Here is a 21,530-nt window from a genome sequence, read left to right as displayed (position 1 = left end):
TACACACATTGTGCAGCCAGTTAATTAATAAATAAAGGATTTATAAAACTAAAATATATGGAAATCTTTATTACCCAAGTAGGTTAATACACTTATATATTAAATTAAGCATAGTTTTAAGATAATAAAAGTGTTGAGTTCAGCTGCGGAAACTTGCGGATGTGCTTGTAATCTTGAATCTACTAAATGCCCATATTTGTTATTATACCCGTTACTCGTAGAGTAAAAGGGTATACTAGATTCGTTGTTTTTGGTTAGGTTTGCACAGTGAAGTCCCTTTGTGTCTTTGTTTTTGTGTTTCGCGTTTGTGTCGTTTTGTCTTGAACATGTATCTTGAACATAGTTTACAACTAACCATGGTCGATGGGAAAATATGCAACGCCATAAGTGAATCTTCGTCTATGAAATATTACGTATGTGGAGCAAGTCCAACAGATATGAATAACTTGGCAAAGTGTATGACTAAAGATGTAAAAACTGAATATTTTGAATTGTGCTTATTTCCACTTCATGCTGAAATTCGATGATTCGAGTATTTATACCCGTTACTCGTAGAGTAAAAGGGTATACTAGATTCGTTGAAAAGTATGTAACAGGCAGAAGGAAACGTTTCCGACCATATAAAGTATATATATTCTTGATCAGGATCAATAGGCGAGTCGATCTGGCCATGTCCGTCTGTCCGTCCGTGTAAACGTCGAGATCTCAGGAACTACAAAAGCTAGAAAATTCAGATTAAGCATACAGACTCCAGAGACATAGAAGCAGCGCAAGTTTGTCGATACATGTTGCCACGCCTACTTTAACGGCCATAAACCGCCCAAAACTGCCACGCCCGCACTTTTGAAAAACGTTTTGATATTTTTTCATTTTTGTATTTGTCTTGTAAATTTCTATCCACTTGCCAAACAACTTTTAGCCACGCCCACTCTAACGCCCAAAAATCGCCCAAAGCTGCCACGCCCAAACTTTTTAAAAATGTTTTGATATTTTTTCATTTTTGTATTAGCCTTGTAAATTGCTATCGATTTGCCAAAAAACGTTTCGCCACGCCCACTCTAACGCCCACAAACAGCCAAAAACTGTCAGTGTTGAAGACTCGCCTTCGCACTTCCACTAGCTGAGTAACGGGTATCAGATAGTCGGGGAACTCAACTATAGCCTTCTCTCTTGTTTTGCTTAAATTTAAACATATAATGTTATCTTATAAGCTAATAAAATAAGTAGCCCCTTTAAAAATTATACGTAAGTACGCCCTTGTTTAGAAACGGTGCAACACAAGACAAAAAACTTAAAACTACCGTTATACTTGACTCTTTTATGTTGCGTTGCTTCTTCGCGATTTATTCAATTGATATGGATTCGGTGAGCGACGCACATGTCCGCAATGGACTTTTAAAATATAACATTTAAATTCGTGGAAGGACTCCGTGGTGACTCCAAGTTATTTATTACAGAGGAAGATAAGCAAATTTATTGCAAAAACAAGAGATAACGCTATAGTCGAGTTCCCCGACTATTTGATACCCGTTACTCAGCTAGTGGAAGTGCGAAGGAGAGTCTTCATCACTGACAGTTTTTGACGGTTTTTGGGCGTTAGAGTGGGCGTGGCAAAAAGTTTTTTGGCAAATATATAACAATTTACAAGACTAATACAAAAATGAAAAAATATTATAACATTTTTCAAAAGTGTGGGCGTGGCAGTTTTGGCCGGTTTGTGGGCGTTAGGGTAGGCGTGGCAACAAGTTGTTCTGCAGATCGATAGAAATTTACAATACTAATAAGAAAATGAAAAAATATCAAAACATTTTTCAAAAGTGTAGGCGTGGCAGTTTTGGGCGGTTTGTGGGCGTTAGAGTGGGCGTGGCAACATGAATCGACAAACTTGCGCTGCGTCTATTTCACTGGAGGCTGTATGCTTACTCTCAACTTTCTAGCTTCTATAGTTCCTGAGATCTCGACGTTCATACGGACGGACAGACAGACGGACAGACGGACGGACAGACGGACATGGCCAGATCCACTCGGCTATTCATCCTGATCAAGAATATATATACTTTATATGGTCGGAAACGCTTCCTTCTGCCTGTTACATACTTTTCAACGAATCTAGTATACCCTTTTACTCTACGAGTAACGGGTATAATAAGTGCATTAAAAGTGGTGAAACAGCCTATTCATGTCGCGAAAAAAATGGCAAAGCGCGTGTTTATCTGGGTTCTGATGAAACTTCGAAGAGTGAGGTGCCACATCATAATCACGGTATCCAAGAACAATTAATGGACAAAATGAGCATAGTTTGCGAGATACAAAAACGATGCACAGTGACCGATGAAAAAAAATTCGGACACTCGGAAAATTGTTAACGACGTTTTGGCCGATTAAGTGCTCATGCATTTCCTGAAACTATTTTTGCATTTCATTAGATTTACTGAAGGTGACGGTCCTGAAATAGAGATTGCTTATGACCAATGCAAGCGTACGATGGAAAGGAAAAGGCAACCAGTAATGCCGAAATCGCCTACTCTTTTTGAGGAGCTACAAGTGGCATACAATATTGATTCGATTATGAGTCAGTTTGGTATGACTAAAGCGAATCCAGCAAAAAAATTGTTTAGGCATTTGCATCATTCTGAGTCATTTTCATTTGTCATTTTCGCTTCTGCAAAAACTATTTCACTAATGGAAGAAAAAATCCCAGTTAGTGAACGTCATTTTTTAATGGATGCCACTTTTAAAGTATGTCCATTGGGTGCTTTTAAACAGCTTCTTATAATTTACATCAAATATATAGAAAAGTTAATATGTTGTTAATGTAATGTTATTTTCAATATATTATTTTATATTTATATTTATATATTTATTTTGCTAATATATTTTTAATTTTATTTAATTTCATTATGTTTTTAGATTACACCTTTTATCTTTGCTCTAATGTCGAGGAAAACATAAGTTTCCTACCTACATTTATTTACATATATTGATAGTAATATTTGTAATCTGGATGGAGCATCGTTCATATCGGACTATGAAAAGGCGATGCGTAATGCGATTAGAAGATTGCATCCTTCCACTAGATTTTACGCATACTGGCATTTCTGCCAGGCGTGTAAAAAAAACGCAAAAAAATGAGTGGGTTCAAAGTTGAAAACAAACGCAAAAGGAATTTCTACACAATTTTTATGAAGTTTCGCCATCTTCCTCTGCTTCCACCCAATTTAATTGAACCAACTTTCGCCATACTAAAAAAAGAAGCTTTTGTTCTTAACAAAAATATTTTTCAACGCTTTTTGACTTATTATGATAAGCAGTGGTTGAAATCTGTAAGTAAATAGATTCTTCAAAACAATTTTCGTCTTTTTTTCTAATATATTATCTTTAAATCGATTGACAACTTACATTTTTATTCTAAAATCAGGAAGGACCTTCCGTTTTTAAGAGAGCCCTCAGAATGACAAGTTCTGTTGAGGCCTACAATTTAAATTTTTGGAATAAAATTCACACCAAAGGACATTTTTTCAAATTTTTAAAATGTCTTATTTATTCGGAATATGAGAAAAGTCGAGAATTCGCGCTTTTATTTCAAAATGGAGGACTTGGAAATGCCCCACAAAAGCGTTATTTAAGTACGCTTTTTAAAGTGTCAACCAAAACTATAAGTATATATTTAAACATTTTTTTCTTTTTACTTCTGTAAACATTCAAATCAGATCGGAATAGTTTTTGTAGTCATGATCTGGTGAATTTTATACACTAAATAGGGTCACAGATGTTTTGTTCAACATGTTTGAATATTCTAAACGAATATGCAAATGACAGTATTGTATTCTCATCCAATACTCATTTTAGAACCGACATTAAAATGAAAATTAGAATTAAACGATATAAGTTTAATAAGTTCGCCAAAATAAAAACGACATTATTCAGCCGCTGGCGAACTTATGTCGCCCTGAAGCGCCATAAGATCGCGCGATATTATGACGCGCGAACTATAGTGGCGGACTTATGTCGTTATCCCCGCCGACGCGCCAACCGCTGGCCACCGTACGACAGGCAGAGGTGCAGGACAACTCCAGTAAGTGGATTAATAAAATGCTGCGGAAAATCCGCCAGGAACCGACGAAGTATACAAACTTCCGGGAGAAACGGACACCTGTACATACGCATAGGACTCCGCCCGGAAGAAGAAGAATACACACCATGAAAGTTGTGCGTGGACACCAACCACCGAAGATGGGTATTGGAAAAATGCCATGACCACCCTACGGCTGGACACCTGGGCGTACGCAAAACGTGTACGCGGGTGGCCCAGAAATACTACTGGCCCGGATTATTCTGGGAGATAGCGCTCTACGTACGACGGTGCCGCAGCTTCCAAATACTCTGCGCCGATTTCGTGAGACCCCTCCCACGTTCGAAACTCTTTCAGTAAATGGGTCGAACTCATCCCCATGCGCCGGGCCACCGTCCCCTACCTGGAACGAGCCTTTCGGGAACGGATCCTCAGCCGATTCGGTGTCCCAAAGACCTTAGTTTGCGACAACGGAGCGCAATTCACGAGCCGCGGATTCCAGTCGTTCTGCAAGTCCATGGGGGTGGAATTACAGCACATCGCGCCTTACACGCCTCGGCAAAATCCCACGGAACAGCCCAACCGAACCGTGAAGACCATGATAGCGCAATATCGGACACACACGGGTTCAGCCCCGCCTTCCTTGTCCAAGGACGAGAGCCGCGCTTACCCAACGCACTATACGACGAGGTAACGCCAGGACGAGGGACGGCCTTGGTTCCCCCGGAGGAGAAGAGCCAACAGCTGCACAACATTTTCCAGGTCTCCCGCGACAACGCCGAACGCGCCACCGCTGAGCAAGGCCGGCATTATTATCTTAGGCGACGAGAATGGAGACCAGCACTGGGCTCTACAGTTCTCGTGCGGCAACACGTCCTCTCGCGGCCGAAGGATATTGGGTCGTAAAATTCCTATTGCCAAACATAGTTAGGCTACAGGATAACAGGAGTCGTCGCCGTCGCACCACTGGCATTCATTATCAGAAGCCCTATCATCAAGATAGCGACGGAACTCAACCAGTGGACCATGAGGAGATGACCACGGCGCTCGAATCCTGGACACGCACCGCTATCGATAAACTATCGTCGACACCAATTCACAGCAGTCAGCTTCTGAATGTGACCGCACCAGGGCATCCGAACAATCGAGGTCAAAGGCGATAACCGTCATCGATAACTTATCGGCCGTTCGACTACTCGATCGCCGAGGGTGGTCCGATCGCGGCGGTAGACCCTCACTTTGAAAGTGACTGCCGAACCACACAGACCTACAGCGGGGGGGAAAAAAAAAGATATCAACAGGAAATGGCGGCTCTCGGGAGCCGCTCGGACCCGGGACCTGGCCCGGGGACACACTTTGTCTTCGTCCGGCTGAACCTCGGTGCCCGATGGCAAACGAAGCCCGAAGGGACCTTCCCGCGCCCCGTCACCAAAGGACTCACTGACGGCCCTCGCCGGAAGGGTCCTGGTAGTCGATCGCTCGGTGGCCAGGGAGCGGCTCCCCCCATCGCAGCAGTTTTTCCCCGGACGAGACTTTTTCCCCCTAGCCCCGTTCGGGAGTTGCTCCGCGCATCGCAGCCGTTTTCCGCGGACGAGACTTTTCCCCTTTAACCCCGTTCGGGAGCGGCCCGCGAATCGCAGCCGTTTATCCCGGGTGATACTTTTCTGCCTTGTAGCCCCATTCGGGGAACGGCCCCGTGTATCGCAGCCATTTCCTGGGTGGGACATTATCTTCGCAACGCCCCAGCGGCGACCCGCATCCCCTACATTTTTCCACCATTCTCCATATTAAAACCCTGGCCAGCAGGCCACAAATAAATATTTCTGCGAAGGATCCTGGGCTGGCTGAGTGTATATCCAGGCCTGTGACTAGCATCCTTACAGTATAATTAAAGCTTTTATGTTGTCGAGTGGGTTTAACGACTAAGCCCTTTGTCTGAAATTTTAAAAAAATGTTTGTATCTGCAGTTTTCGGCAAAGCGTATGGAATGTATTTAGCTAGGGTAATATCGATTGAAATTGGTAAAACAAATAAAGAAACGAAAAATATGTAAAACATTTTTTAAAAGGTGGTAGTCTTGCGCGGGTTACCGCCTCAGCATACGCCCTCGGCGGTCCCCCGCCGAAACCCTCTCGTCAGCCTCGTCGCCTCAGCAAGTGCCGCCGAGACCCCTCTTGACAATCTGAGACTTAGACGACATTCATAAGTATTGGTATCGAACGGCACTTGGAATGCTGAGTCGCTACAACATCGGGGTTCATCCGATACCCCTCGAACAACCGAACTGCATCCGCTCAAATTCCACCTTTCGACCAGATCAGCACGTTAAGTTAACAAAAAACACCAGAGTTGTGAATAACAAAAGAGTAGAAATAAAGATTCAGCCGGAAAATAGAAAGCAAAAAGAACAGACATTTAATTCTTTAACAAATCCAATTCAACTACCAAAATCGAAATCAGTCACCAACTCCCCCATAACCTCCATCAAATCCACAAGGACCTACTAATCATAACTCGCGTTTTTAAGGCGTTAGAGTGGGCATGGCAACGTTCTAAAACAAACTTGCGCTGTGTAGAATCTGCATGTTTAATTTGACACTTTTAGCTGCAATACTTCCCGGGATCTTTTCGTTCATACTTTATAGGGTCGAAAACGCTTCCATCTACCTGTTACACATATTTCAACAAATCCAGAATGCCCTTTTACTCCTCGAGCAAGGCATACTCCTGCCGGTGCAGGTGCACGTCTTATCAGTCATCATGCGCAGCAAGTCCTTAAATGTAGCTTAGAAGTAGATATATTGGTTCAATCATCAATTATGGAAGTAAAGGATTTCAGGGCTAAGAGAAAAAGTGCCCTTGAGACCTTTGACCTAGACCTGGCTAAGCAGGAGATCGTAAGTCCCGAAGTTTTGCCAAAAAGGTATAAAATTTATATACAGAACCATTGCTCATCATTGTCGGCTGGGTAATGGGCATTGTGATACCCAGAGATAACGAAGGGGTACTTGGTGCCACTCACATGCCTAGCTATTGGAACTCCGTAGTTCTCATAGGGATGCAGTTTAAGGCTTTTGAAATTAAGGTTAAAGGTGATGTGTTGATGTTAAAATATAAAACATCGATCTAGAGAAGAGTCAATCAGCAAATCTGCACGACCACAGAATTCAGTTATAGTTTACGGATGGTTCACGACTGAAGAAGTTATCATTGTGTTGGAATATTCATTGAACTGTCTTTTAGACTACCGGACTAGTGTAGCATCTTTTAGGCGGAGGAAGTGTCCAAAGTTCATCTCAGGCTTGAATGCCGTTTAAATTTCTGTTGTTATTCTTTCCACTTTCTGTATAGTTCCATAACTTTCTCAAAAGATATTTAAAGATGTAGAGACTTTTGCTCCTGCGACAAGGCTGTGAAGCTAGTTCACCAAAATCCTCCATATTGACTAAGGAAACATAGTCCAATTTGTTGCATTTGATGATTTAAATTCATGAAATTTGGATTACATGGAATTACAGATTCTGACATCTTTCGGATTTCCAGATTATTTTAACCCTTTGTCTTATGAGCTGTCCGATAGGGACCAATTGGAAATAAATAAATAATAATAATAATATATAATATAAATAATAATATAGTTCTGAAAGCGCGTTTCTGTACAAGGTAGGCTTCCTGAGGCTTAATAATCTTTTATCTTAATCATTGTCTTCTACACTTGTAATATTATGCCAAAAAAAAATTTTTCAATTAAAAGTTTCAAAAAATTGTTTAAATTATTTTAATTCAAACTTTTATTAACTCTCGCTTTCCGATGTTCTACCGTCTAGCTATAATTAACCTCCTTGGTTTAATAAAGGTTTGATACATTTAAGAAATAAAAAGTACAGACTGTTTAATAAATTGAATGATACCGGTATTCAGTCTGTATTTTCTTAATAATAATGCCAGGTCGCACAGGATCTTAAGTAGATTTCTAATTTCGTTTCTTTCTCGATATTTTAGGATATAGGATATACTATTCATTAAATTGGTAAAAAATAAGCGATTTCGATCGCATGACTACTCTAACGCGCATAAACCGCCCAAGACAGCAATGGCCACAGTTTTGAACAATGTTAAATTTTTTCTTTGATTTTATCATTTGACTTTCCAATTCCTATCTAAATGCAAAAAATATTTTAATCGCATTCATTCTAACGGTTTTTTAGTTTTATATAATTTTGACATATCTGCTTACCACTCCCATTAGATGAGTAACGGGTATCTGATAGACAAGGAAATCGTCCAGAAAGTATTTCCTTTCCCGTTCCGAAATAAACACTTATATTTATTGTGGCGACCGGCATTGCCAACAACCAAGCTTTGGAAGAGTGGCGACGCGATGTTGACACCTAGCGGATTACTGATAACTCTAACTTGATAACTTGACTCTAGTGCGGACGACAAAGCGGCGGGGTGTGACAACGGCAGGAATACTAATTATTTTAAGCGATATTCAACCGTGAGCCTCTAATGTGTGTTACATCACTGAAGAAGCGGGCTATTACATGGGCGACGAGTGGAAGAATTGGTTTATAATAATATTAATAACTAACAACAAATTTCGTAAATCAGAAAAAGAAGAAGTTAAGAAAAAAATACGCTGACATTAAAGTCACGCGCGACGTGACTTAGGCCGTGTGAGTGTTTGAAACTCTGAAAAAAAAAACCACCTTAAATGTGTCTGCCGTCATATACATGGAAATAATAAATAAAAGGAAAGATGGAATAAACGGAGGGAATGCAAATCTGCACGTGGCCAACAAAAACCAACTTTAAGCACAAATTGGAATCAGTGTTTTGCATGCAATAAGTATTTCCCTTCCCTCTCTCGTTTCACGTGCGCATACTTAAGTCCTATTTCAGCGACAGAGTACTACTGTACGACACAGACGGATGCACACTTGAACACAGGGTAACCTGCGGAGTCAAGGCTCGATACTACGGCTTCTGGTGCATCGGGTGCTAACGTTGCCACTACCGGGAAGAACCAAGGTGATTGGCTTTGCGGACGATATTGCAGTGGTAAGTGTGACAAAAACCTTTCGAGAAGTCGAGAGCCTTGCTAATGCATCTTTCTGCACCATAGTGGAGTGGCTCTCATCGGTCGGCCTGGACATTGCACACCACAAAACGGAGGCCGTGCTTATATCTAGCCGCAAACAGGTAGAGTCAGCCACCATCCAAGTCGGAGGCACCAAAGTCACGTCGGCACGAGCGATAAGATACAAAAGGGTTATGCCAGACACTATGCTATCATTCAAAGAGCATCTGGCGGAAGCGAACATGAAGCGGCGAGCGTCGCTAGGGCTCTAGCGCGAATAACGCTCAACTGCAGGGGCCCAAGACAGGGACTTAGACTACTCCTAAAATATGTGTGTAGGGTACCGGGTAACAGTACTATACGCAGCCCCAATATGGGTCGAAGCTTCAGAGAAGAGATCTTACATAAGGGGCCTGGAATCGACGCACAGACTGTGTGCCTTGAGGATGTGCGCAGCCCATATTCCAAGCGGGCACGGATGCTTCAGGAACACCAGGTTTGGCCACGGCAATGACCGCAACTGCCCAGAATGCGGCGTAGAGGAGACCGTTGAGCATATCATTTTTAATTTCCAGCGATTTGACAGGGAAGGTTTCATGGAGGACATAAGGGAGCGCATGATCTCGGATCAGACATTCTGGGGCCAGATCAGCAACCTCGCTGCAGTGGCGATGAAGCGGCTGAGTGAAGCTGAAAGAGAAAGAACCGCACGGAGACAACAGGACTCTAGATAGGGGAACACAGAGCGCAGACTGGCCCTGCGAAGCATAGCCTCGCGGTACTACCGGGACCCTAGGACTTTTCGCAACCACACAACAATTACAAGTCAAGTTTTAAATCTAATAGTTGTTTTCGTTGTAAGCGCTAACTCTACATCAGAAGAGGTGTAAGCTGTTACTCTTGGGGGGGAGTCCAGCTACAGTCATTAGTATATTCTTTACTTGGTGCGCTGGTTGAGCCCACCGACGAAAATAAAGAAAACATCTACAAAATCTTCATTCGACCATCTAAATAAACACTTCTTACCGAACCAGAACTCAACGTTTGAGACACATCTAATTAGAGGCCTAACACGCTTAGCCACGGAAAGCATCACGGATTTCTTGATGCGACTTCAAAAGCGGAGGTTGAGTACATATGCCTTAAAGATAAAATCATAGATGTGTGGGCACCTCTAGACCTCAAGAAAAGATTCCTGGGAAAGGAAAATTCACTACAAGATGTAATCGAAGCATGTCAGGTTGAGGAACAGATCTACAAGGAATCAAATGCAATGACATCAAGAACCATCTGTAAAATTCGCGTTTTAAAGTAGGGTGGGGAATGCCCGAGGGGCGGATAGTTTGGTCACGCATCACGCAAGAAATGTCACCTGGACACTTCGCTCGGAAATGCCGAACTAATCTGAACAGCCGATTCCCAAAGTCCGACAGAAGGAACCTAAAAAGGCCTCGTACGTATATACGCCCTGTGGAGGAGAAGGGCACCAGCCCAAAAATAAAAAAAAACGATGAATACTGCTTTAAAGTTGCAAGCGAGGATGAAGAGGAGTTCATACAATGCCGAGAGGGAGACCGTAAAATTCCCCTAATCGACTCGGGCTGCAAATTTAATCTAATTAGCCACGAGAACTGGTTTCAGCTGCTAAAGGGAAAAGCCACAGTCTTTAACATAAGAACCCACTCGGAAAAGCAATTATGAGCATATGCCTTTATTAAATTACTTCGAATAATTTGTATTTTCGAGGGCCTTAATTTTCATTAAGCCAGGTACCGAAGAGATTGTTTCATTTTATGTTATTGAAAATGGGAAACGATCTCTTCTGGGCAGAGACACGGCCATTAAAAGTCCTTCGACTGGGAAGAAACATTAACCGGATTAAAGAAATGGCGCCTTTCCCGAAAAGGAAAAAACATCGAAACAGACCGCTTATTCTAAGCGGTCTTCCTAATCGATGATACGACATTTCTTGTTTATTTTTTTTGAGTTCAACGTTTTAATCAACAGTTGAGCTTCAATACAACATTCAGAATATTTATTATTATTACTTTTTTTATCGCTTATATTTTAAATATAATAACTTAATTGACTTTTCACCAGCGAATATCTGCCTTGTTTTTGTGGGGTCAACACAAAAGCGTCGTTTGTTGTCCTAAATAGTAAGTAGTTTTGTTCACGTGTAACCTTTTCCATGTGAAAAACCAAAACATGTCCGCTTAAAAAAAAATTGTTTAATTAAAGTGTCTGATGTATTAGAATTCTTTATTTATTCAAGGCACCAGCAAATTTTTGTTTTATGTAACAAATTTTTAACGTTGAATAGAAAACTCATTTTAAACGAAGAAGTTGTAAACACTTCACTCGCGTTTACGGTCGATAGCAGACATAAACAATATTCAAACTTTTAAACAAAGGCTCTAGCCTGTGAACCCATTCATCAGCATAAATGTATTGACTAATACAAATTATTCAAACGAAAGATGCAACCTTGTGACCAATCGAAAACTTCTGAAGTCCATTTTTGCTGCCGCGTCGATAAAATCCATAGTTATAAGAATAATGTATTTGTAAAAGCAGTTCACATTGGTTTACTAGAAAAAACCTTACCAATAATATTCCGATAAAAAAACATTCAAGTAAAAAAATTGTTATTTTATTTTATTTCCAAAGCGAAAACAAAACTTGTAAATATATTCTTGATCAGGGTTAGAAGCAAAGTCTGTCCGTATGAATGCTAGAATGCTAAGCGTTCAGATTCTAGTAACCCTGACGCAGTACAAGTTTGTTTTAAACGCCCACAAACAGCTAAGAACCGTCACGTTCACGCTTTTAAAAAATGATTTTAATTTTTCGTTTTATTATTAGACTTATATACAGAGAGAAATCTGTATACCAAAACCATTTTGGCCACGCCCACTCTAATGCCGACAAACCGCCGGAAACTGTCACGCCCAAAAACGGCAGAAAACTGTAATGAACCAACTGTTGAGCTTTTTAGCCGTTTTATTTGCCTCTTTTGCAAATGAAAGACGATTTTTATGGTAGCGAATTCAAGCGAATTAATTTATTTTTCTTCGAGAAATTTGGCAGCCATGCGCATGCTTGGGGTACGAAAACGAGAGTTGAATTGATTGCAGAGCGAACAGTAGAACGCTAAGCTAAAGGTAACGGTGCGAAAGTAATAAAAAAGAGAGCGAACACGAGAGGAAAGAGCTTAGATGCTCACGCAGCTGATCAGCATAGATAAAGATTATGCTGTTGAATTGTGTCTCCAAAGTTGGCATGTTAACAAATTACAAATTTAGAAATTTTTCGCAGCTGCGAGACCCGACATACTCCCCCCGTTGGAAGCGTGGCTTTCAACCGAAGTCTTAAGGGGCAGCAGAAGCAGCTCATTCACTGCTCGCTTTGTCGATCCTGCTGCTTTATGATCCTTCGGTACGCTGATTGGATTTCGGTCACTGACTCCAACAAAGAATTCTTCAGCTGCACATATACCTGACGACGGCCATCTTGGTCAACAGAGTGTAAAAGCGAGGCACTATAGCTATATGGCTGTCCTGATCCTATAGTGGGCGGAGATTTTCCAAGAGAGGCTCTTTGACGGAGTTCCAGAATTGGCTTCTCCATTGATGTGGTAGATGGCCAATTAGTTATGTAGTCCCTGAGATTTGAGCGACTGCAACCTCTAGAAACAACCCACGCTGTTGACTTGACCGACGCACAGCAGTTCGTAGAAGAGACTAGAGCCAATCAGTAAGTCTATGTGCGAGTTCAAGATTTTTGGGAATGTTCCAGTTGCAAATGTCAATGTTTAAGCAGGGCTGACTTTCAATAATATTGGAGGCAATAACATCAGTGATGTTGGCCGAGTAGTTAGCCGTTTGAGATCGCATTGAAATGTTTACTGAACCATCTATCTCAAAACTTAAATCGCCTCTTCCAGCAACACAAGCGATCCGCATGCGCGACAATTGCTGGAATTTCACTGTCTCAGTTGATGCCCAGTCTTTAGGCAATTTACGAGCCTTTTTGCTTCTCTGAATCGATAAGCTGCGGTCAGGTTTTTGAAGCTCTGGCAAAAATATATTGAGTGTCCAGAATCATTTCAGAACGCACAGGTCTAAGGGTTGAGACTTGTAGCAAGAAGCGCTGCCTTACGCAAATCTGATGCTCTGTTGCTTCCTACCTGATTGCCTGGCGCATAGCTTGCCATGGCGAACTCAAGGTTTCCCAGCGTCCTGCATCGCTGCTTCAGACTGGATTCTCTAAATGCTCCTTCCATGTCGCCTGACTCGCCGGATCAAGCTTCTGGACAAGATGTTGGGCGATAATGCATGTTTTTGTAACAATTTCAAAGCTATAGCATAATTGTCCTCTGAAATTTCCAATGAGCGAATGGTTTTCAATGTTTGTTACAGCTGATTGATGACATTTCCAACCTCACATGAAGAACGGAATCGTTAAACAAAGATAACGCAGAACTTTCTAATCGTTCCACAGTCGCCTTGCGCCTCAAAAATGTTCCTCTGTTTTCATCAGCGTTAACGTTTCCCGAATTTTTAGCAGTCATGGCAACAACAACAAATTCGGTTGAGCGCAAAGAAGAATTAGCGGCAGCTTTCGTTATTTAGCTTTAATGTTCACTGCCTTTAATTTTCGATTATTGTAGACAAATATTGTTAATGCACAAATCACTCAGCAGTAACATCGATTTAAAGTTTAAGCTTAAATAGCTTTGTATATGTTGCGTACACCGTTTTCGGGAGATCGTAAGACTTTAAAGATTCAAAACCGGAATCTAAAAGCAGTGGAAGGGGTACCATAACCCCGTTGCCTCAGTTGGATTGCGACAAAGAAAATGCAAGTCGACAATAAACGAGTCTCCGATGACCCGGTCAGCGGCCGCAATAGATTGCAGAAAGTAAAGAAAATCAACACCAGTTCCGGGCACACTTCACCGAAGGGGGTATTGACTCCCCAAAATAGGGGAAAGTGAGAAATATAATTCCTAGGTGGGAACACTTGGCATAGAAGACCAATAGATCAGAAAAAAGCTCTATGCCGGTATAAAAAGACCATGGCTCACCGATGAAAGGGGAGAGAGAGAGAGTCAGTACCCGTGTAAACACCCGTAGTCTGTCGGTACCCGGGAAAACATCCGTACATCAAATACCCGGGCAGTTATCCTTTTGTCCATCGAGGAGAAGACTCAGGGATAACTCCAGTCTCGAAGAAAAACGTCGAGGAGCAAGGACACTAGCATCCTTTAAAAGAAATAACAGGACTAACAAGGAACACACTTTGAAGGAAGACCATAGTTCCACGAAACTCTCAGAATGGGCGGCAAGAAGTCTAAGGCCTCCGACAACACAGCAAATGTGATAAACACCGTGGAGGTTGTCGACCACAAACAGGTAATAGAAGGAGTACAACATACCCTGGAATTCATCGCTGCTATACTGATCTTCCTGGCTCTGTTAAAGATCGTAAAAATGTAAAAGAGATCCGTACAGCGGAGGAGGGACCATCACCACGCTCTGGATAGGATTGCATCCGGTGTCCCACAAAGTGCTTAATTAAAAATACTAACGGCAAAACAATTAAAAGAACAATTGTTTTTTATTTTGTGTTTGTGTATATCTTATTATTTTTCGGTTACAATTAGTTGGTGCACGAAAGAATATTTATGTATAACTCCATCACTATATATACAGCAACATCCAGGATCCAACGCGTCGAGATCTCATCGCTCCGGATTAAAATGGGGTAAGTTTGACGGAACCCTGTTCCCAAGTTTTTTTATATTCATATATATACATATATTCTTGTGCTCATTTTATTTTTACACCATTAGTAAATAGAAGTATATTTCTGTCAGATTTAAAGAAAAATATCTTATTGTTAGCCTCTTCCAGGCAATTTATTTCATTAATAGGAGTTAAATATTTTGTGTTCTATATTGTTTTAAATTAATACAAATTACTTTTCAGCGACGAGTATCCGTCTTGTTTTTGTTATGCAAAATCTAGCTTTTTAATTCTTGTTTGTATTACATGGCACTAGCCAACAATCTATTACTCAATAAAATTATGCTATTATTGTAACTACAACAAAATAAGTAGGTAAACATTTCCAGAAGGGGTGCTGACGCGCGAAGTGGAGTAGGTCAAAAACGATGACATAACGATTGACGGACAACCTTGACAAAAGGGGATCGTATTGCGCGGCCCGCGACGATCCATCAGGCATGCGGATGCATGAAGGGGAGGGAACGTGGCCGAAACATTGCCCGATCGTTTAACGATCAAGCTACAGCTTTTGGGGCTGACGAATGGAACTTTTTCAGGCACTACTAATATTTAATCTCGTTATGTTGGGGTGGTGAGGGGCTTACCAAGATCCCACGACCCAAAATCGACGAGCTTACGCCGGTATCTTGGTGCCTGAACATCGGATGCCCCTCCCTCGGCCTGAGTCCTTTCCCAGGACACAGGCACGAATACACCGACGTAACAGAATTGGCGCCCAACGCAAGGATTTGTCATATTTGTTAAGGAATAGTATCATTGGTTTAACGAAAAATAGGCATAAATTCCATCTTTTAATGTCCTAATTAATTTGACTATGTATAGAATATTGGACTTAAGCAGAATCAGTGCACGCTTACTAACTCTTTTACTATTTAGTATAAATTAAAGTCCCCAACTTCTGCAACCGAAATCACGTGTAAATGGTTCAGAATAGAGGTATGAATTTGAGGGGGAGGGGGTTTTCGGACATACACTGTCTTATGGAGCCACACATATGGAGCCATTGTAAAAGCTCTCCTGGAGAAGGTGGGCCAGTTCACATATGGAACCATCGTAAAAGCTCACCAGGAAAAAAGAGGGCCAGTCCACGTACAGAACCATAGTAAAAGCTCCCCAGGAAAAGGCGGGCCAGTTCACGTACGAAACCTAGTCAAAGTTCCCTAAGCAGTGGAAGACGGAGGCATGTTGGCCGGGTGTAACCATGTCAGGGCTACGACCAACATCTTCGGGTAGTTATTTATTTTTTTTTTTTTGGGCCTTAAATACCGGATGGTTTTTTGACTGAGGAGAGACGTATTAATGGCGTAACAGCACCCCAGCTTACCTATCTTATTTTTACAGTTGTAGTCACGGTTGTAACTTTCACGGTAGATCGTGTAATTTATCTGCCAAGCTGAACACATAAAAAAAAAACAAGTATCAAATAGAGCAATCCAAATACGAAAATGGGGGGGCAAAAAAGAAAGTGTTGTTTGAACCCGCCACCGGGAGAGTAACCCGATCGCGAACACAAGAAGAGGGTCGTGCACCACGAAGTGCAAGTGCGGGAGACACCCCCCAATTGTATGAGGCACTAAATCAAGAGAGTCTTCAAAACTTCGAGAACCAGCCGGAAGAGGTAGGACACTTGTCCGAACAGATTGAAAGCACGATGGATGAAGCAGCCGGAGGAATGAATTTACCGCTAGGACCGCCTATAGAACACTCCAGTTGCCAATGTTGCCACGGTACCATGCAAGTTCCGAAGACCGATCGGAGATGGCCGATAGGCGGAAAAGAGAACTAATGGATTTAGTGAAGCAGAGTAGAGATGCAGAATTGGAGATGATTGCTCAAGTAAACGCTTTGAAGAAGAAAGTGGCTGAGTTACAAGCCACCCAAACCTTTTCCGAACAACCAAGAATGGCCCCACCACCTGGACTACCCAGAAACCCCACAGATAGCTTTTTAAGACATCAAGATACCCCAAAACCAGAACAAGTGTCGCAAGAATGTTTTAACAGCCAAAGGCATCGGTTAAGGGAGCCCAGACGAACAGCCACACCGCAGCAGATACCGGAGACCAGCCGAGCAGAGACCAGCCACCAACTGCACCCTAAGTTAGAACATAGTCTAACGTTTCAAGCACCAGCACAAAAGGGGGTTCGGCTAGATAAATGGAACTTGAAATTTGAGGGAACAAGCTGCGGTATGACCGTTGAAAGTTTTTTATTCCGTGTGGAAAGACTACAAGAATTATATGGCATAAGCCGACAGCAAGTGTTCAGAGAATTTCATAGTCTGCTGATCGGCGCAGCGAGCAAGTGGTATTGGCAACTCATGGATGATCGAGCCGATTTTGATTACTATTCGCCTCACCAGGGTGTATAAAAAGCGCTTTTTCTACAACTGGAGGTGACCTAATAAAGATCAAAGAATTAATGGAGAGGAAACAAGGGTATAACGAGTCCTTCAGCGATTATGTCGCCGACATGCACAACTTACACTTTAAGTTAAAACACAAGATCGACGAGGGTGAATTTGTAGAACTTTTGAAGGATAACCTGAACTCCCAAATGGGTGGGTTACTGTTGACGTCTTCAATAGGGTCTCTGGCAGAGCTTAAAAAGGAGGGGCTCAGAGTGAATCGGTGGTTAAGAAACCATGGGAAACCGATGCGAGGTAGACTTGTAAATGAGATCCAACGCTCAGAGAGGCAAGGACGTATTCCCGATGGTGCCCTTGTGGAAGAATTCCAACGCAGACCGGAAGACAGCCGCGAGTCCAACAGAACAGCGCCTGGCTGCAAAAACTCTTTGCACGATATGATTTGCTATACGTGTGGGTACGGAGTGGATTTCTACCGCCAACACCCCGGAAACAAGAATAGATGCACGTCTCGATTCCACGAGGTCACCTGCCGCTTTTGTCAGAAGTCAGGCAGAGAAGCTAGGAGAACTGGATTTCCGCTAAGTCCGCCAGGCCAAACCGGGGAAACCAGGCGGACCAAGAACTCGTCAAACCCGTAAATGCCATTCAATCCAGGCAAACGTACCCATCCCATAAGACTCTAAAACAACGAGAGCAGGAGTATGCGGCAGCACGGGAGCGCATTTTTAACAGCGCTGAGGAAAGAGCAGAACACCAACACCGCACACTGGGGATTGTGGACACTGTGGTAAGCGTGCCACAGGACAACCGATTCTTTGCTAAAACGAAAGTTGACGGAGAAGAAATACTGGCGCTGCTGGATACCAATACCGGTGGAATGGGAAGGCGAAACCAAAAACTTGGAGTTCCTAATCGTGCCTGGTCTTATTTCGGAATTGATTTCTGGGAAAAGTTCGATCTAACATTTCTAGGAAACAAAGGGCCTGAGCTAGCAAAACTAGAAACTCAAGCGGAAGGCGAGTCAAATGAAGGTTCGGATCTAGTGGACACTGATACGCCTGCGACAGCATATACCCCACACCAGCTCACCGGAAGTCAAAGCCTACAACTGCAGCAAGTAATCGCAACTTTTCCGTCATGCCTGGAAAAGGGTTTAGGAAAAACAGGCCAGGAGCAGCATATAATCGAAGTAACAAATTAGGATATACCTATAAAGCAACGCCAATATCCAATATCTCCGGCAAAACAAAAGTTGGTGTATGCTGAACTGGATCGTATGTTAGGTCTGGGCGTAATCGAAGAAAGCAACAGCAGCTGGAGCTCCCCAGTAACCCTAGTGCAGGTACCAAGAATCGCTTGTGCCTGGACGCTCGAAAAGTCAACGATCGAACCATTAAGGACAAATACCCTTTGCAACACATTGACTGAGTCAACTGCAGGAAACCTATTATATTTCCGCGATTGATTTAAAAAATGCCTTTTGGCAAATACTGCTAGAACCCAAAAGTTTTTTTACAGTTCCCGACAGGCCACTTTATCAATTCACCGTTATGCCATTCGGCCTACGTGTTAACCTAGATGACTTATTGGTCTGCTCCCCTACCTTTGAAGAACACCTAGTAATGTAAGGCCGGGTGAGTGATTGCTTACAACGAGCTGAACTTACCATCAATGTGGACAAGAGTAAGTTCTGTTATAGTCAGGCCAAATACCTAGGATACGTTGTAGGAGGAAGATGCATCCGGACAGATGATGCCAAGATACAAGCAATACAAGATTTCCCTAGGCAAAGTTCCGCTAAGCAGATGCGTAGGTTTCTCGGCATGACTGGGTGGTACCGGGGATTCATTCAGAACTACGCTCAGACTGCCTCCCCGCATAAGGACTGCCTTAAGAAAGATCGCGTCAAGAAATTCGAGCTATCCGAAGCGGCCGTCCAGGCCTTTGAGTCGCTGAAAACCGACATGGCAGCAGCACCTGTACTTGTCACTCCAGATTTCAAGAAACCATTCATCATTCAATGATACGCCTCTACCACTGGCGTGGGAGGAGTGCTGTTTCAAAATGATGACGAAGGCGGCGAACACCCAATCGCATACATGTCCGGAAAACTAAACAAGGCACAGAGGAATTACAGCATAACTGAGCTGGAATGCTACGCTGCAATCCTCAGCATCACAAAATTCCGAGCTTATGTGGAGGGAATGCCTTTTAAAGTAATAACGGACCATGCCAGCTTGAAATGGCTGATGGGCCAGAAAGACCTATCGGGGAGACTAGCAAGATGGAGCCTCAAGCTACAGGCCTTCGACTTCACTATCGAGCATCGTCGGGGGTCCCTGAACGTGGTTCCAGATGCACTATCGAGGGTTCATATGGATGCAATACAAAAAGTTCAGGTCACCGCGCCAGACCTACACATCGAGCTAAAATCCCCTTTCTTCCAAGCCCCAGAATATCTGGCACTAAAAGAGGCTGCCGAAGCCAACGCCGATACATGTCCAGACATTCAGACCTTCGAAGGCTATGCCATCAACAACGACCGAGCGTGGAAGCTCTGGGTGCCCGCCGAATTACGATCAGAGCTAACTTGGAGAGCACATCATGCCATGACAGCAGGAAACGGGAGTGTACACAAATCCTTAGCCAAACTGCGACAGTTTTACTACTGGCTTGGAATCTCGGTGGATGTTCAAAAACTAGTGAAGGCTTGCGAAGTGTGTAAGGTCAGCAAGACAACCAACAATAACGAACGCCCACCCATGGGAGAGCAGCGTGTGACGGAACGGGCAGGCCAGAGGATTTTTATAGATTTCATGGGACCATACCCCCTAACTAAAGCCGGAAACTCTGTCATTCTTGTATGCCTCGACCATTTTTCAAAATTCGTATGGCTACACCCTATGAAACAGACAGTAGCCACCGAAGTGGTCAAATTCCTCGAGGTAAACATTTTTCATCAGTTCGGTGTGCCCGAGTTCATTTATTCCGACAACGGAAAACAGTTTGTTTCGCAAACATTTGCTGACCTCATGGATCATATAAGAACCGGGTTGTATTCCCCCCAAGCCAACGCCGCTAAAAGGGTAAACCGATCAGTGTTACAAAATCTACGGGCTGCCATTACTACCGACCAAAAAAATTGCGATTTGCAACTCAGCCAAATTGAGTGTACCCTACGCTGTGGCTATCATGAGTCGATCGGGATGGAGCCTTTCTTTGCCATGTTCGGAGTCCGAATGATCACTCACGGTTCCGCTTACCCGGTCCTAAGGAGGTTAGGAGGCAATGCTCCGACCCCGCAATAAGCCTACCGGATAAGATGGAACTTATCCGTCAAAAAGTTACACAGGGGCTCGACAAAGCCTATGAAAAAGCGGAAAAGTCATATATCACCCGCGGCCAGCTAGTAAAAGTTTCGGTTGGAGAAGTTGTTTATCGGAAAAACTACCGGCAGAGTAATAAGGCAGAAGGGTATAATGCCAAGCTCGGTCCAAATCGCGTGCGCTGCATTATTCTACAGCGTAAGGGCAAAGCGTTATATGAGCTGGGTAACGCTCAGGGCAAAAGCGTCGGGGTGTTCCATGCAAAAGATTTATATGTTTCCTAAGAATTCGCAACCGTGTTCAGAAACTCCCTATTGAATAAACATATATATATATATATATATATATATATGTATATATATATATAAACTTTTTATCTATATTACAAATAAAACTAATAACAAAGCACAAAAAAAAACAAGAGAGAACGCTATAGTCGAGTTCCCCGACTATCTGATACCCGTTACTCAGCTAGTGGAAGTGCGAAGGCGAGTCTTCAACACTGACAGTTTTTTTCGGTTTGAGGGCGTTAGAGTGGGCGTGGCAAAAAGTTTTTTGGCAAATCGATAGAAATTTACAAGTCTAATACAAAAATGAAAAAATATCACAACATTTTTCAAAAGTGTGGTCGTGGCAGTTTTGGGCGGTTTGTGGGCGTTAGAGTGGGCGAGGCAAAAAGTTGTTTGGCAAATCGATAGAAATTTACAAGACTAATACAAAAATGAAAAAATATCAAAACATTTTTCAAAAGTGTGGGCGTGGCAGTTTTATGCGGTTTGTGGGCGTTAGAGTGGGCGTGGCAACATGAATCAACAAACTTGCGCTGCGTCTATGTCTCTGGAGTCCGTATGTTTAATCTCAACTGT

The 21,530-nt window shown here is 42.7% G+C and overlaps 1 protein-coding gene across 1 annotated transcript in view; it reads right to left on the bottom strand.

The window, feature by feature from the left end:
• The window catches only part of LOC122625484 (cholesterol 7-desaturase nvd), a 289,338-nt gene that overhangs the window by 139,031 nt on the left and 128,777 nt on the right, over positions 1–21,530 (bottom strand). The gene's annotated exons all lie outside the window — the stretch shown is intronic.

This window comes from Drosophila teissieri, unplaced genomic scaffold (genome assembly GCF_016746235.2).
Source record: "Drosophila teissieri strain GT53w unplaced genomic scaffold, Prin_Dtei_1.1 Segkk118_quiver_pilon_scaf, whole genome shotgun sequence".
Lineage (NCBI taxonomy): Eukaryota > Metazoa > Arthropoda > Insecta > Diptera > Drosophilidae > Drosophila > Drosophila teissieri.
The sequence above is the reverse complement of the archived record's forward strand: the minus strand, read 5'-3'. Positions and strand labels throughout refer to the sequence as shown.